General features: G+C 40.2%; 1 non-coding gene across 1 annotated transcript; it reads right to left on the bottom strand.

Annotated features, from left to right (window-relative positions):
* Window positions 1–3,855: 3,855 nt before the first annotated feature.
* TRNAA-CGC (transfer RNA alanine (anticodon CGC)) lies at window positions 3,856–3,927 on the bottom strand. The gene has a single exon. It is a non-coding gene; the product is annotated as a tRNA-Ala (tRNA).
* Between the last annotated feature and the right edge of the window lie 14,576 nt (window positions 3,928–18,503).

The following is an 18,503-nucleotide window of genomic DNA, read 5'->3' on the forward strand; positions in this document are numbered from 1 at the left end:
ATGTGCGGTCAATTTCATTCATCATCATTATCATGATTAACCCATCACCGGCTCACTACTGAGCACGAGTGACAAGGGTTTTGGCCATAGTCTACTACGCTGGCTATGTGTGGTTTGGTAGACTTCACACACCTTTGAGAACATTATGAAGAACTCTCAGTTTCCTCAGGATGTGATATTTAATTAATTAAAAAAACGCACATTACTCCGAAAAGCTAGAGATTCGTGCCCGGGATCGAACCCCCGACCTCCGATCAGAAAACGGACGTCCTAACCACTAGGCTATCACAGCTTCACAGCAATTTCATTGCGGTTGTTTAATTATTATTGCCTTTTAAATCTGAAATCTTTAAAGCAATAGCTGCAGTCAGTAAATAAACAAAGGAAGACTTCCGTATTGTCAGCGAGCGAGGGGAAACACGTTTAACTATATCGCAGAGTCAATTGGCAGGTCGCCAGCGGCAGTGGGAATCTGAGCTCAAATGTTTATACGTCACTGCATGGAGCTTGCTTTGCTAAAAGAGTAATCAATTTAGTCTAAAGTTACTAAAGGTAGGAGTTTCTTGGTACTGTATTACACTTGTGCGTACCTTGAAGTCGCCTAGGTACATACTACATATATACGACCTATAGGTACATGTACGACCTGTTCCGTTTTAACTGAAACTTAAATCTGAGCAAAGTCAAAATACAATAGGTACGCGGTGGAAAATAATGTACATCGACCTTTAGAAGGAGATAACGATTTTGTAGAGCATTGTCTTGTCGTTGAGACCGACAAAACGTCTTATGAGTGACAGAGACAATGCTCTACAAAGCCGAAATGTCATTGTAAAGGTATTACAGGTACATGACCTTTAGAAGGAGATAACGATTTTGTAGAGCATTGTCTTGTCGTTGAGACTGACAAAACGTCATATGAGTGACAGAGACAATGCTCTACAAAGCCGAAATGTCGTTGTAAAGGTATTACAGGTACATTATTTTCTGCCGCATACTGTACGCTGTAGGTGTAGCCTTCAGCCTTAAGGCCGGACCGCATTACAGCGGTGCTGTACAGCGCTGCACAGCGCGGCACTAAGCGTCAAAATATTATTTCAATACGTATGGCGCATGTTGCACTAGACTCACTAGAGCAACGCTGCACAGCCAGTTCACTTTAACTTGTCCCCTTCCGTGATGTTGGCACCATTGCTTTGTTTGATTTATATTATTTCTAAATAATAAATAATAAGTTCTAACTTAGGGTTTATTATTCTGTGATTTACAATGGTGCCAACATAATGTCATGGCTCAAGTTGTAGTAAACGATCCGACGAGAACATTTTGACGCGAAGCGACGCGCCGCGCAGCGTGGCCGCGTGGCGCGTCGCTGTGATGCGGTTCGGCCTAGACCTATTCAGTTTAAGTTAAATTAAACTATTTGACGATTCAAAAGCACTTGTAAAAGTTTACTTGAATAAAAATATATTCTATTCTATTCGTTTTGAATTTTGCAAGTTAAAATGTTATTAAAAACCTGTTAGGTAAGTGTGCGCTAATTATGTTGCAATAAATCTTTTTAAAAATTATTGCCTTTCTAATTTTAATTAAGGCTTTATTTTTTTGTGAAAACATGCACTAGCTGTAATAAAATGCCTTCCCCTTTAATAACTACTACGTGCTGTAAATCTAAGTTTAAGTTGACTTTAATTATTGCAAAAATGCTGGCCTTTTTTGCATTTACATTACTAGCTATAGCTACTTACTAGTCGACCCGGAAAGTACGTAATTCCTACATAGGTCAATTCTTGCAGGGGATGAAAATCCATACTAATATTATAAATGCAAAAGTGTGCCTGTCTGTCTGTCTGCTAGCTTTTCCCGGTCCAATAGTTTAACCGCCTTTGATGAAATTCGGTACAGAGTTAGCTTATATCCCGGGGAAGGACATAGGCTACTTTTTATCCCGGAAAATTGAAGAATTCTCAAACGCATATCCATTTAACCGATTTGTATGAAATTTGGCAAGTAGCTTGCGTCCCGGAAATTGACATAGGGAACTTTTTACCGGAACCAGGATAGCAAAGACTTGCCATGGGATTTTTAAAAACCTAAATCCACGCAGACGAAGTCGCGGGCATCATCTGGTATTACAATAAATATTAAAGCTAGCCTTATCTAATTACTATACAATTATACAAATCATGCCCGCTTGGAGTGCCAAGAATACTGGCTGCATTTCCGCACTGGACAGCCAGGCTGATACGTTGCACAAAAACCGGCCAAGTGCGAGTCGGACTCGCCCATGAAGGGTTCCGTAGCAGCAAGTAACATCATATTTATGACGTATTAAAAAAAAACTACTTACCAATTTTCGGTGGAAGTTTGCATGGTTAACTCACATATTTTTTAGTTTTATTGTACCTGCATTTTTCTGAATAAAAAACATTCATTCATTTATTCATTCATCATTCTCTTATTTTAGAAGTTACAGGGGGGGGACACATTTTACCACTTTGGAATAGGTAGGCAGGTATTTCGAAAAAATATAAGTACTTCAGCCACAACATTTTCTTCCTACTTTATTAAAATTCTTTTCATGTTATAAAGAACTTCAATTAATGCGAATATGCAAAGTTTTTCGCGTTGTATGATTACAAAAATGTGTGTAGCTTATGCAAAACACTAGGATTGCAGAAAAAAAGTCCGCAAGTATAGTCCGCGACAGGTCGAGATAGCAATTGAGGTATGAGGTCGGCGGACGCCCCGCACGCCCGCACGCGTCACTCGCGCTCGCCCGCACCAGGTTAGCGCGGGGGTTGTGCGGGTGTGCGGGACGTTCCCTCCCCGATTGCCATATCAGCCTGTCGCGTACTATAGCTGTTTGCGTGTCGATGGGCTTACTTGTGATTAACCCGACGGCACCTGGAGCCATCGCTTCTTAGAAATAAAACGCCTAGAAAAATTATACCTATGCGGTTTTATGAAAAATGAAGTTAACCACAGTAGAAGCAATACTAGAAATTAGAATAATACCTACCTACATGTGTGATTAAAGAAATGATTAGAGCTGTTATTTTTAACAAAACAACGAATAGCTAGGTCAGTATGAGTTTAATTCACTGAAATGGACAAAGGTATGTACAAGTACGCTAGAAGCATATAGCACATACACAAAATAATAGTAATTTTTGTGCCGATTCAATGCGCCGTGCCTCTCCTACGTACCGGAAATTAAAATTGACACTTTTTATGTTGACAGATGTCTCATAACCAACATTTAGTTCCGAGTACGCTCACAAGACACTGTTGCTATCAGCGCCAAAATGGCGAAAATCAAGTTGCTTTAAAAACAGGTCGGAAGTCGCAGATCCAGCGTGTAGGTACTTATTAATAGAGATAAGTGGTTTAATCTTATCGATGATAACCTGAGAGCAATGATGCAATCTGTGATTAAACTCTTTATCTAAATTACTTTACTTTTCCTTAGTTTACATTTAAAAAGTGAACAAGTAACTTCTCGCTGAAATACGTAAAAGACGCGCGCTATATACGCGTCCCATACGACCTTGTTACCGCGAATTGACAAAGAAGTTTGATGCGAGTGAAAACCTAACTCCAGAAGGTCTAAAGCGCCGCACAAATTGCGTCGCTTACGTGTTTCTCCGAGGTTTCTGCGATTTGTTTATTTTAAGGAAAACTATAGTAGCTTGCCCTTGCCCACTTACAACAATGAGGTACCTACTTTCTGAGTAAGTTGGTAAATTCAAAAGTATATTATACAAACTAAAACCCGAAGGTGTTAAGAAAACTATAGATTCGTATTAAAAATGAAGTTCCTTTAAAAGAAAAATTAAAAAAAAGAGATTCATGTGGAGGTGCTGGGATTTGAACCCAGGACTTTCAGCATGCGAAGCAGACACTCTACCACTGAGTTACACCCCCGATGTTCAACTCGTTGAAAATCTAGTACCGTATCGTCTACATAATAGTGTAAGCTCGCACTGCAAAACACTGCACCGCGTGGTTTTTTTTCTCGCATAACTCGGTGACATGGAAATTGTAAGAAACCTGTTCGCTGTAAAAGAGCATTTGGTTATTGGTATGATACTTAAACAAATTAAAAATGAAAGTGATTGACTGTAAGCAGCTGTTCAATCTTATATAACTACGTGTCCAATGAACTGTCAATCAGTACCCTTATAATAAATGCGAAAGTGTGTTTGTTTGTTGGTTTGTTGGTTTATTGGTTTATTGGTTTGTTGGTTTGTCCTTCAATCACGTCGCAACGGTGCAACGGATTGACGTGATTTTTTGCGTGGGTATAGATAAAGACCTGCAGAGTGACATAGACTACTTTTTATTCTGGAAAATCAAAGAGTTCCCACGGGATTTTCAAAAACCTAATTCCGCGCGGACGAAGTCGCGGGCATCAGCTAGTATTATATAGAGGTACACTCGGGGTGGGGACGCCTCGCACACCCGCACAGCACCCACGTGCAGCAGGGCGTCCCCCCACCTCATACTTCGATTGCTATCTGGACCTGTCGCGTACTATAGATGTCTTACAACAAAACAAAATTAATTCATAGAACGTGTGTATAAACATGTGTCGCATTGTGATCAAGCTTTTGCTCAAGGGTTCTTACAGATCACGTCGATACGTGATACTGATCTCTATAGATCAGTGGAGATTTTGGTAGTTAGTGTCACTCGGTGGGAGGTCAAGCTAGAGGTTTTAACGAGCAAAACAACCATCGCCGATTGCCGTAGAGAGATAGGGTGACAACAAGTACCTATTGTAGAAGATTTATCCGATGTCACAAGATATGTGATTTGGTCATATTGTATTACCTTTTTTAGTTAGGGGGGGGGGCAAAACCCTTTTCACTCTGAGAGGAGACCAGTGCTCTGTAGTGAAACGGTGATAGGTTGATCATGATACTTATAGATTATGTTTTCGCCTTTACAAAGGATTAGTATAGTCAATTTAAGTAGCGATATGGCTATCCTACTCTGGATTATCAATCTCCGTATATTGGGGCTACCCTTGCGCATTGTACAGTGGAAAGGTTTTTGTTTGATAAGTCTGTCTAGTCGGATTTGTCATACTGTTGACCAAAGAAGTGCTTGTTACTTATGATACTCGTATAAATAAGGTTACTTTGTTACTCTTATCTTTTCATATAGGGAATTTTGGATTATATCTTGTTACTATTATTGACCGAGCGAAGCGAGGTCTCCGAGTCTACTTGAGTGAAATTGCACTTATCCGTCTGTCCGTCTGTCAGAGCCGTAGGTATAACATCTGAATTACTGAAGTAATTACTTCAAATTTAAACATAATATGTAAACTGATGGCCGAATATTGAATAAAAAATTTAAAAAGCTTTATTTCAGGGGGGGGGGGGCTGCCATACGAAATGGAGGGCTTTAATTGGAGGGAAAGTAGAGATTGAAATGAGTCCCATCCGCTTAACCGATTTATATGATTTGGTACAGAGATAGCTTGCATCCCGGAAATTGACATAGGTAACTTTTTATCTCGGAAAAGCAAAGAGTTCCCTGTTCCCATCTGATTCAAAAAACTTTTAAGTTTTTTAAGTCCCATGCCAGGCCGACGAAGTCGCGGGCATCATCTAGTAGGTGCTTAATCAACAGGTTGCGAAGCTGAAGTGGCAATGGGCAGGGCACATAGTTCGGAAAACCGATAGACGTTGAGGTCCCAACTCCCAAGGTGCTGGAACGGCGACCTCGCATCGGAAGGCGCAGCGTTGGAAATCCCCCACTGGGTGGACGGACGACATCAGACGAGTCGTAGGATGCCGCTGTTCAGGCGGCGCAAGACCGTGGCGCGTGGAAGTCCCTACAAGAGACCTATGTCCAGCAGTGGACGTCTTTCGGTTGATGATGATGACACACAGAGGTCGTTGCTCCAATATATATATAATATATATAATAGCGGTCGCGTCAAGTTAGTAAATTTGTCAGTTCGTCAAATATCGGGCCGTGATCCGATTAATATTTTCCGGTTAACCGATTTTCGGCATCGTAATGAATAAACAACGGTGGGCAAAACTCGTTCGTTTTTAAATTGAATTCATATAAAACAACAATAGATGCTAATAAATATTGCAATTCTATTTTTTTTTCAGCTGTGAATCGAAAAAAACAAATAGGTATGTAAAAATTAAGCAAAAGCCACTAAAATTCATACTGACAGGCACCAAAAAAATACGCAGTTATATATTTGATGCCACACCCTTTAGTACTTGACTTCACGAAACTGGCCAGCTTGATTTTTTTTTTCAGATACCAGTTAGCCCTTGACTGCAATCTCACCTGATGGTAAGTGACGATGCAGTCTAAGGTGGGAGCGGGCTAACCTGGAAGGGGGATGGCAGTTTTTATTAAACCCATACCCCTTTGGTTTCTACACGGCATGGTACCGGAACGCTAAATCGCTTGGCGGCACGGCTTTGACGGTAGGGTGGTAACTAGCCACGGCCGAAGCCTCCCACCAGACCAGTCCAAACCCCTGCCAGGAATCGAACCCGGGACCTCTCAGTCCTCCCACTAATAAGACCACAGCGCTCACCACTGCGCCAGGGAGGTCGTCAAGTATTACTCGTCAAGGTTGGTATTATAATTGATAGGAAACACAGATCGCGGAACAGTATGTCAAACCTTAGCCATGCGTATGAGGAATGATGACGCAAAATGTTTCGTGCATGTAAGTAGATGGATGGAAACTCGCCCGACGACTTGCGGTTCGGTGGTGAAGGGGGGAAAGAGCGAGAAGTTCCTGAGCACACTCTCCGAAATATATCCTATGAAACGCCGATTTCCCGTAATTTTTAGGGTTCCGTACCTCAAACGGAAAAACGGAACCCTTATAGGATCACTTTGTTATCTGTCTGTCTGTCTGTCTGTCAAGAAACCTACAGGGTACTTCCCGTTGACCTAGAATCATGAAATTTTACAGGTAGGTGGGTCTTATAGCTGGCTTTAGGGGAAAAATCTGAAAATCGTGAATTTGTGGTTACATCACACAAAAAATTTAAATTGTGGTCATAAACTAATAATAAGTATTTTTAATTTTCGAAGTAAGATAAATATATTAAGGGGGGTATCATATGAAAGGGCTTTACTTGTGCATTCTAAAACAGTGGCCCTACCGCGGTTGTTTGACAGCTACAATGTCACGATCGCAATCATCTCTGATTGGTTAATGCTCGCTGACTATTGGCCACAATGCAATGTTGCAACAAGAATCGCACAAATTCAGCCAATCAGAACAATAAAGATTGTAATAATGATTGATGCAGGTTTTAGACAATCGCCCTACTGATTTTTATTTATTTTTATGCATCATAGTTTTTGAATTATCGTGCAAAATGTCGCAAAAATACGACTGTAGTACGGAACCCTCAGTGTGCGAGCCTGACTCGCACTTGGCCGGTTTTTTTTGTAGCCATTGCTGAAACCTGCCGTCAGGTCAGAGATTAATTAAGAAAGCATCAATTCGCATTTAGAAATTGGTCCAAAAGCTTTTAGACCAAAGCGTTGCTTCAGGACTAAACTTTTAATTAAAGGATTTCGTTCCATAATCCAATGATTATGGGGACCATTCCCCGGCTTACAATGAGCCCATAACGTGTAAAAACTCTTCGAAATTAGAGTGAGCCGGGAAAATCTCTGTAGCTCCTATTAAAATGGGTAATAATAATGTTGTTTGTTGTTGTGACTTCTCATTGTAAATGGTTGTGATCTTTCTCTAATCCTGATTACACTTGGCATCAGGCATGTTATCATAATGCTAAGCTGGGACCCTTTTTCGGGTTGTGCCACACATGATAGTTTGTTCCGGCGCTTCTTTTGCTTGAAGCGCATCGGGCTTATGCTCAGGTGGAAGAAGCGCCGGAATAACCAGCTCTTAGTTTGAAGATAATATGATGTGTGGCACAGTTTGGTAAATAAACGTCTTTTATTTCTTTTCTTTCTTTCTTATCATCATCATCATCATCATCATCATCATTATCAAAGGTAGACATTCACTGCTGGGCAAAGGTAGTACCTATAGGGATATAATATTATATAGTATAGCCACATCGCCATGCACTGTAGGGATTTCCACACGCCAGGGGTTTGCGTCGCGTCGCCTGAATCCTGCAGCCGGTCATGTGTATAGGGTGTTATTTGGTCTTGTTTTAGATTTTTCGATTCAGGAGCAAGTAAAACTTTAGAACACGGTTTAGGAGTTTAGTGCCTTGCAGCATCAGAATTGAAGAGTTGAGACTTGGTATTAAATAACAAATGTCTATGCTCGGCATTTACAATATAATTTCACTAGGAACAGTTCCTGAATCTCTATGGTTTAGGAGTGCTGTATCCTGCATTATCGGGTTTAAGGAGTTTAGACTTGGAGTGTAATCATGAAGCCGTTGTTTGATACCTAAAATATCAATTCACCATCAGAAATTCCCAAATCCCCAAGACTTAGGAGTTCAGTACCTTGCAGCGTCAAGATTGAGGATTCAGGATCCGAAGTTCAATGATGTCTATGCTTAGTACCTAAAATAATATTGCACCATCCACAGTTCCTGAATCACTATAGTTTATGAGTGCTGTACCCTGCATCATCAGGGCTGAGGAGTTGGGACTTGGAGTCTAAGCATGAAGTCGTTGCATGGTACTTACAATATTAATTCACTATGAACACTTCCTGAATCTTGATAACTTGGGCGGGCAGTAACCCTGCAGCATCAGCATTAAAAAGTTGGATCCAGAAATTTGTATGGGACCACCACGGAAACTCCTACTGTTGATTAAATTTTTTTTTTTGTAAATCGGTCTAGAAACCTCGAAATAATCGGTGTACATACCTACGTAAAAAAACGGGCCGAATTGAACACCTCCTTTTTGGAAGTCAGTTAAAACACTCTAGGGGTAAGACCTCACAGTCAAGACTGCGTGGAGTCAAGGTGCTCAGATTTCAATATACATAATTGCACTTGCATACGAATATACCTGGAGACATTTTTCATCCCGAATTTCATACGGAAATGTATTATTTATGAAATGTACAAATTGCTGTTTATGGATACCTAGTATAGAAAGCCTAGGCAAAGTATGAAATAAGAAATATTTTATACATTGTGTTCTATATAATACCGGTGAATGAAGTTCCATACAAACTTTTATCCCTTGCCTTATTACTTTTACGGCACTTATCATCAAGAAACCTACAGGGTACTTCCCGTTGACCTAGAATCATGAAATTTGGCAGCTAGGTAGATCTTATAGCTGAAATTTGGGAAAAAATCTGAAAACCGTGAATTTAGGGTTAGATCACACAAAAAATTGAATTGTGGTCATGAACTAATAATTAGTATTTCCAACTTTCGAAGTGAGTGACTATACCAAGTGGGGTATCATATGAAAGGTATTCACCTGTACATTCTAAAACAGATTTTTATTTATTTTTATGCATCATAGTTTTTGAATTATCGTGCAAAATGTCGAAAAAATACGACTGTAGTACGGAACCCTCATTGCGCGAGCCTGACTCGCACTTGGCCGGTTTTTGAAAATAAAAACCCCTTGATGACCCCAGACAGTCAGTCAGTCTTTTTATTATACAAGTTATAGCAGTAAATTACCACTGCATAAATGTTGTTTATGATGGCAGAATAATAGATGGCGCTGTATTGCTTTAATTCATGGTTTGAATTCGTCTTGCTTACGTCATATAATCTACTCTAAACATTATTTAGAGTAGACTGAAATGTTACTAATAGACTGAACTATTACTAAATGTTTTCAGACTTCCTAGGAAAATCTAAGAAGATTTAGTGCATATAGGTAATTTTTGTAAAAAGGTACTCTTTTAGTAGTTGGTACCTTTATAATGAGAATTTATTGGTTGGGGTTTATATACCTGTCGTAACTCGTAACTATAGGTTGCGACAGGACGACATGGCAAATGGCAATCGGGGTATGCGGCGAGGGGACGCCCCGTACACCCGCACGTCACCCGCGCTATCCCCCACCGGATTAGCGCGGGGACTGTGCGGGTGTGCGAGGCGCTTGGCAGCACGGCTTTGCTGGTAGGGTGGTAGCTAGCCACGGCCGAAGCCTCCCACCAGACCAGACCAGACATTTAGAAATTATAAAATTCCAAACCCCTGCCAGGAATCGAACCCGAGACCTCCCAATAATAACCACAGCGCTTACCACTGCGCCAGGGAGGTCGCCAAGTTTTGAGATGTCTTCAGGGTCTCTACAGATGAAGGTGGGAGGTGAACATTGCAACTCTCTATAGTGATGGCAGTCGTTTTCATGAAAACTTGCCAAATAATTACAATGACACATAGACAACAGCCTGACTTGGTTGGCATTGGCAGGGTAATCATCATCATGATCAATCCATCGGCGGCGCACTACTGAGAACGGATCTCCTCTCAGAATGAGAAGGGTTTAGGCCATAGTCCGCCACGCTGGCCCAGTGCGGATTAGCAGACTTCACAATTCATTCACATACATTATGAAAAACTCTCATGCATGCAGGTTTCCTCACGATGTTTTCCTTCACCGTTAAAGTAACTGATCTGTTTTAAACGCACATAACTCTGAAAATTTAGAGGCCCGGGATCGAATCCCATGTTTGAACTTTAAACCCAAATTTCATGGTTCTAAAATCAAGGTCAACAGGAAGTACCCTATAGGTTTTAATTCTTGACAGACACGACAGACAGACAACGAAGTGATCCTATAAGGGTTCCTTTTTTCTTTTGAGGTAAGGAACCCTAAACACTTCGAAAAACAAAGCAGCATTGTTGTTGCTCCCCACATGTCGAGTGTCGACCTCATCTGCAACTTATCAAATATTAAATCCACTACAATGTGCAGATTTCTATTCATACGGCAAAAATAGGGATGCATGTGAAAAAAACTAAAAAGTGCATTTTTGTGTGTTTTCATGGTCCCATAAAATTGGGAGGCCCTGGGCTCGATTCGATTTTCGGCAACGTTAGATAGAGAAAAATAAGCCGCCAAGATGAAAAGAAAAGATTTTTTATACCTACATTCTTTAATAGCAACTATTCTTTCTACAACAGCATAGAAATCTAATAAGAAAACTAGAAAAGAGCTAATAATCTTCAAAAGGCTGAACAGATTTTCTTGGACTATAGCTATAAGAGCACTTTCGATAAAGCCACTTTTTAAATAAGAAAAACTAAATCAAAATCGATTCATTCGTTTAGGAGCTACGACGGCACAGACAGATACACAAACACGCAGATACACAGATACACACGCCAAACTTATAACACCCGTCTTTTTAGGTTAGGGTTAAATAAAATGCGATAACTGCGGCGCGCCTGGATGTGCGTTCACTTTAACAAAGCATAACCCTCAATACCACACAGCAAAACAGTATGATTATGCAAACGCCTTCGGCCCAGCTGTTAAGTCGCTCCGATTGTTCTGTATTCGATTCTCGGAGTGCTGTTTCGGCGCCTGAATATTTATGACATCTGCCCCGTGCAATGCCTGTGCCTGCGGCATTGATTTCTAGTTCCTAGATAGAAGGTAGGTAAGGTAGGACCTTCTATCTAGTCTGGTTGTCCTCGTTGGTCTCGTGGTTCGCATGTTTAGCTGCAGATGACGAGGTCCTAGATTCGATTCCCGGGTCGGCCAAAAATTTGTTAGGTATTGGACTGGATTCTCAATACCTACTAGCCTGGAGTTAGGAAGCTGGTAGTGTGTCACTCCACGTTGCCTCGGAGAGCACGTAAAGTCGACGGTCCTGCGCCTGATCTCTTTCCGGTCGTGTCGGATTTCCGTCCCATCGGGCTATGAGAGTGAGGGAATAGAGAGTGCACCTGTGTTTGCGCACACACTTGTGCACTATAATAATATCTCCCGCGCAGTTGGCTAATCTCTATGGAGATTGTCTGCTGTGGCCGAAATTCGGTCGAAACTCCTGATTGAATTTCGGCCACGGCAGCCTATATGTACTAGATGTACTTGGTATGGACTTCAATTATTGTTCTCTTTTACCACTAACTGCACCCTTAACCAAGTCCAAAAGTCATTTGTGGTTTTGGGTATAAGTTATAACCTTTTATAACAAATTTCGGCAAACTATTTTGGACTTGTCTTTACACAAGTTTAAAAAATCTATTAAGAGTATGCTCCTGAAAAAAGCATATTACACAACTGAAGATTATCTAAATGATAAAAGAGCGTGGATTGGACCTGGACCTGCAGCTCGTTCTGGAACGAGCAACGGAACGGAACGGAATGGAACGGAAAAAAGTATTTGCAGTCCCGCGCGTTGCTGGCAACGCGCGGGACTGCAAATAATTTTTATATGGCATAATTATTGTAAATCAAATCTTTGAAAAAAAAGCAACCGCCGAGTTTCTTGCTGGTTCTTCTCGGTGGGAAAGGCATTCCGTACCAGTGTTAAATTAAACTACCTGATGATTCAAAAGCACTTGTAAAAGTTTACTTGAATAAAAATATACTCTATTATCTATTCGATTCCATTCCGTACCAGTAGTTATAATATGCATCTGACGATTAAAAAATACTTGTAAATTTTTTTAGCATGACGGACGCTAAGACAACTATTTCCTGCGGGACTTGAGTAAGACTTAAGTCTTGATTGAGCCCATTCGTCTGTCAGTATAGTCCTAGTTCACGATTTTCAGCAATGAGGAAGAAACTAAATGACCAGCTCTATTAGGTGAGCAGGCATTGCGTTATCGTGTCTATGAAGTGAACGCCTGTGATGGCCAGTCTCCTGAGTAACGAGATGAAATTTTATGTCCGCCTAACATAATGTGGTCGTTAAAGTTGCAAAATATTTAATGAAATGATGAAAGTATGACGCGCAAAGTTTTTTACGACAGTACCAACGCTCAAGTTAGCTAATATTGTTTTTTATGGCGCACAATTTAAAGTTTTCTATTTATATAGCATAGCACTAACTACGCGTATTTCTCAAATTGAAAAAATATATGCAATAATAAAAAAATATTTTCAAAGTTAAGTATACTGGAATTTGAAGTCCATAAGCTTTAGTAAACTAGTACATTTTATGCATGTGACAAACATAATGATGGCATACATCAAAATGATTAGCTTACCTGTTACTTACTACATAATATTTTGTGTAGGCACCTACTATACCGAGTGTGAAAACTGAAGGTAGTAAAATAATACTTTCTACGAATTTATATTCACGGAACATCGAGACGTATCGTGGAAATAGGAGTCGTCGTCGAACTTCATAAAATTTATACACTTTAGAGTAAAAACACACTATCGACTTTTGCTTAGACAAAATGTTGCCAGTGTGACTAATTTAAAGAAAAATAAATAAATTCAAAGATGAATTTGGTGGACTTTGAAAAATGATCCAAAATGATGACCAAAACCAACTTGAAAGCGAACCCGTGACCTAAAATAAGGGTATCCACTGAAACGGAGTGGAGCGAAGCAGAGATGGGTTCGGCAGACCAAATAGCTCGTTTGCTCCCCATTAAAAAAAGACTATAACCAAATACAATGTATGTAATGCCCATTTGGTCCGCGGAACACGTCATGTCCGCCCTAATCCGCTCCGCAAAAGTGTATGGCCACAGTGCACAGTGCACACCACACGCGCCAGTGAAGATAGCTGATTGTTTTTAGGATTGAGGTTTTGTGAAAACGCTTCTCTTCCATTTTGTAAGTAGCACAATACCAACGAGTGTTGTTTAATGTTGTTATACAACAGACAAAATGTCGCTACGGTCCACGAGTACTAAAGTCTTTACACAATGTGTTTTAACCCTTACACTTTATGACATGAAGAGTACGTAGCACATAAAATAATAAGTAGATCGTTTGTATGAAAACTTGTATAATATTTGGTTGGTCTAGAACCTAAGTAGACCAATTTCTGAATTTCTAAGCAATATTGAAACTAGCAAGACTTTACGTCTTAGTAATAAATTCCTTAAGTAGGCTTAGAAAATCGATGTATTAGGTACCTACTATTTATAGTGGTATATAGAGGTATCTTTATAGCTAGCGATGGAGAGAGTTACGCTCGGAGTATCGCTACGCAATCAGATCAGATCGGGTAGGTACATAGGTCTTAATTTTTTTTTTGAATAAAAATGGCGAGCAAACGAGCAGGCGGGTCTCCTGATGTTAAGAGCCGCCGCCCATGAACATTTGCAGTACCAGAGGAACCACTAATGCTTTGCCGGCCTTTGAGGAATTTGTTAGTCCGCCCCTTGAATAACCCCATGTTGTAATCTAATGAGAACACCGCCGAAGGGAGTTGATTCCACAGTTTGCAATTTGCATGTGCGTGGAAAAAAGCATCTGGCACAACGGGTGCTCGAAGTGCTCCAGACACCCAGGTGGTGAGGGTGGAATTGTTTGCGGTGGCGTGCGGTGCGGTTGTAGAAAAAGGAGGGTGGAATGAGATCAAACAACTCTTCAGAACACTCTCCATTATAGAGACGATAAAACACGCAAAAAGAGCTTACGTCTCTGCGGTGTTCCGAGCTTTCCAACGAGCCGATTAGTTTGGGATCGGATTCCTCAAGCCAAACAAAATAAGATACATTTATCCTATACACAATATAGATAGAAGACTTTATAGAGCAAAATGCAATTTTAACTCGGCACATTCCCTTTTCTTTATAATTGTTTTGATATTGCATTTGAAGTTACAAATCTTGTTGACAATCGGATGCAATTTCAATTACACGGAAGCAATCAATAGCCCGCAAAACTCAGGTTGGTCTCTCTGGAAACGTGATTGGAAAGCAATAAGATGCCGTTATTAGATTCTTGTAGAAACGCGCTAAAGCTTATATACTATAGACGTGCCGACTTAATATAAGGATGTCAACATTCACGTTATCATTACCCTTATTTTTATTTTTATTTTTATTATACTTTATTGCACACAACAACACAAGTAAACATAGTCAAAACATACATGGATCTTAATCTCTTAATCTAATAGCCGTAGCATGCAAAGGCGGCCTTATCGCTAAAGCGATCTCTTCCAGGCAACCTTTGACGAAAGGATTCACTAAAGCACGGGTTGGTGCGGCAGCCGATAATGGCCTCATTATAAATGCGAAAGTGTGTTTGTTTGTTGGTTTATTGGTTTATTGGTTTGTTGGTTTGTTGGTTTGTCCATCAATCACGTCACAACGGTGCAACGGATGGACGTAATTTTTTGCATGGGTACAGATAAAGACCTGGAGAATGACATAGGCTACTTTTTATCCTGAAAAATCAAAGAGTTATCACGGGATTTTTAGAAAACCTAAATCCACGCGTTTTGTCGCGGGCATATTAGCTAGTTAGATAAATTGAACAAATCGATTTACTACCACACACTCTTTTTTCTTAGTCCACCTGGTACCACTCTGGTTCAGAATGCCTTTTCTACCGAGAAGAGCCAGCAAGATACTTGGCGTTGGCTCACGATACAATTTAAGATGGTAACGGGGTAATTCGGAAGAAGTATGGCAGTTAAGGGATAAACAATTGTCTCTTAAAAATATTAAGTTAATTTTTTGCGATTCACTCATGTTTAGGGAATGAAATCTGCTTGAAATCTGTTTTCAGCGGATTTGCTCTGAAATTTTTCCTTAATCCTCAGATAGACAGAATTGGGGACGGTGCTTTTAATCCGTGTAAACATGCATTAGGAGCGAATTGAGTTTTAAGCGAAGGCTTTTGAGGAAGTAAGTATGTTTATTTTTATGTATTAATCTTCGTTTTGTTTGTACAGTATAATTAATATCTAAGTAACTACATTGTTTTTATTTGGAAAATTGTTACACATAATATTATAAGATTCACCTATTTTAGTATATGCGTACCTAGGTATGATTTAGATAACGAAATTAATTTTTCCTTTTTCCCTAGATAAATCTTCTCAATCTCCAATCTTAAAACATATCCATATAACCAGTGTATAGTCCGCGACAGGTTAAGATGGCAATCGAGGTATAAGGCGGGGGACGCCCCGCACATCCGCACGCCACCGCGCCGGGTTAGCACGGCGTGTGCGGGTGTGCGGGGCGTTCCCTCCCCGATTGCCATTGCAATCTGTCGCGTAAGTACCTACCTACTACGAACTAAACGGATCATTCCAAACAAAATGTGCGGCTTGCAACTCCCTTTTGGTTAAATAAGTCTAGTGTGAGTGTTATGCTAATGTTGACGAGATTTTTGTAAATGGCCCGCCATCATAAGGTTCATAGAGCCTTAGTGATTCTTGGCACAGTAGTTTTTGTAAAAAGTAAGCTTACTCCTTTGTTTACCTAAACTAAGTCCCGAAAAAAATTTACTACAATAAAATAATATGAGCAAAATATACTTACTACTTACTACATATAAGAAATGCGAAAACGCCCGCGCCAGCAATTTGTCCATGAACAGTTTTTGTGTCCATAAATAGACTATCATCGTTTTGGCCAATTTCATAAGGAAAAATATTTTTTTCGTCCGATATCACGGGATCGAAACCATATTCGGGTGCCAAATTGGCAATGCCACCTCCTGAATGTTGCGAATTTGCATAATATAGACCAAATGTTATTATGATGATGGAATTGGTACACTTTGGCCAAGGCTCGTCTTTCTTTGTCTTCAACAATTTTACTGATAGTTGATAAAATCACAGGATAAAATAAATAAAGTGTTATGGTTTAGACACCGGTAGATAATAGCCTAGTGGACAGTGGTGAAGACTTTGGTCTCTTATTCGCTGGGTCTAGAGTTCAATCGCACGCACGCGCGTACGCAACACGCAACTTTTAGGAGTTTAAGCAATTAATACATCTTGAGGACACCTGAATGCCTGAGAGCTCTCCATATGAAAAAAGGCGTGTGAGATCCGCCAATTCGAAATTGGCCAGTGTGGTGGACGATGGCCTCATACTTTTTCCTTTTTCATTCTGAGAGGAGATCCGTGTTCAGTAGTGGGTCGGCGATGGGTTGATGATAATGATAGTAATATAGGAATGTTAAATGCCTCCGGCGCTTTTGCCGCGCCGCCGCGCCGCGCTTATGACTAAAGTCCTAAATAAAGTAGTGTACTTATACTTATCAAAATCTTTTTATCATCATCATCATCATCAGCCTGTGGACGTCCACTGTTGGACATAGGCCTTCCCTAAAGAGCGCCACCACACCCGGTCCTCAGTCTTCCTCAGCCAGCCTCTTTATATCGTCGGTCCATCGTGCTGGAGGGCGTCCCACACTACGCTTGCTTAAATGCGGTCTCCACTCAAGGACTTTCCGGCTCCAACGGCCATCGCCTCTACGACAGGCATGACCTGCCCACTGCCACTTCAGCTTGCTAATAGTTTGGGCTATGTCAGTGACCTTGGTTCTCAAAAAAAAAAAAAAAAAAACCTTTTAGAGTCAAACAAACAAACTGTTCATTTCTATATAGCAGTAAATGAAACAGTACTATATGAAATTCTTGCGCAATACTCTACCTAATTCAATAAGTTACTTCATACTGTAGGCGGTCGAGCGAATTGTTTTGTCTGGAATGGAGTCAGCAGTTCGCCTTTTATTGTATTACCTGCTATCATTTCCTTTTTAGGAAGCAAACATGTATACCAAGCAAAATTGTAGGTGTCGCGTGACAGGTCGAAATGGCAATCGGAGTATGAGGCGGGGGACGCCCCGTACACCCACACGTTACCCCGCACCGGGTTAGCGAGCGGGCTGTGCGGGTATGCGAAGCGTTCCCTCACCGATTGCCATCTCGGCCTGTCTCGGACTATAGGTATAGGCTCTTTTATAAAGCGGTGACAACAGACTGGTTTGTAAAGAATTTTTAATTTTAATTTTAAAAATTTTAAATTCATTCATAATAATATGATTCGTGATCATTTGGTTGATTGAAATCGGTTTTTAAGGTTCCGTATTAAAATGGTAAAAAAGGAACCCTTGCGCATTGTCACATCTGCTTATTTCAGTAATTAAATGCTACTGACTTAAAATTTGAAATAGTTTTAAATAAAGCTTACCTAAGTTAAATACCTAATTAAATAATTTTAAAAAATATTTTTATATTCATTTTAAAATTGCACAATTTTAAGATTTCGACCAGAAACAACAACAAACAAAAAACAGTCGTTATAATCCTTGGACGATCTAACCTAAGGACGCGCCTCGCATGATTATTCCCCTCTGTCAATAGTAATGGATTTTTAATCCACTGCGTTTATAAACACTGTTTGCGGAATCGATTTTGTCATTGTCAGAATCGTTTTCGATGTGTGACGACGTCTTACACGCTGGGTGAAAAATGCCTGTTTGTGCCGTTAGTGAGTGCAAGAACAAATCAAACACATCAAATTTACAAAAAGATGGAATTTCATTTCATAAGTAAGTATTTTTGGTGTAATAAACGCTTTCTATAAATTAAATTATATAAATTATTATAATAAAATAACAATCGAGAACTTTAC

The sequence above is a fragment of the Maniola hyperantus genome, chromosome 21 (assembly GCF_902806685.2).
Source record: "Maniola hyperantus chromosome 21, iAphHyp1.2, whole genome shotgun sequence".
In the NCBI taxonomy this organism is placed as follows: domain Eukaryota; kingdom Metazoa; phylum Arthropoda; class Insecta; order Lepidoptera; family Nymphalidae; genus Maniola; species Maniola hyperantus.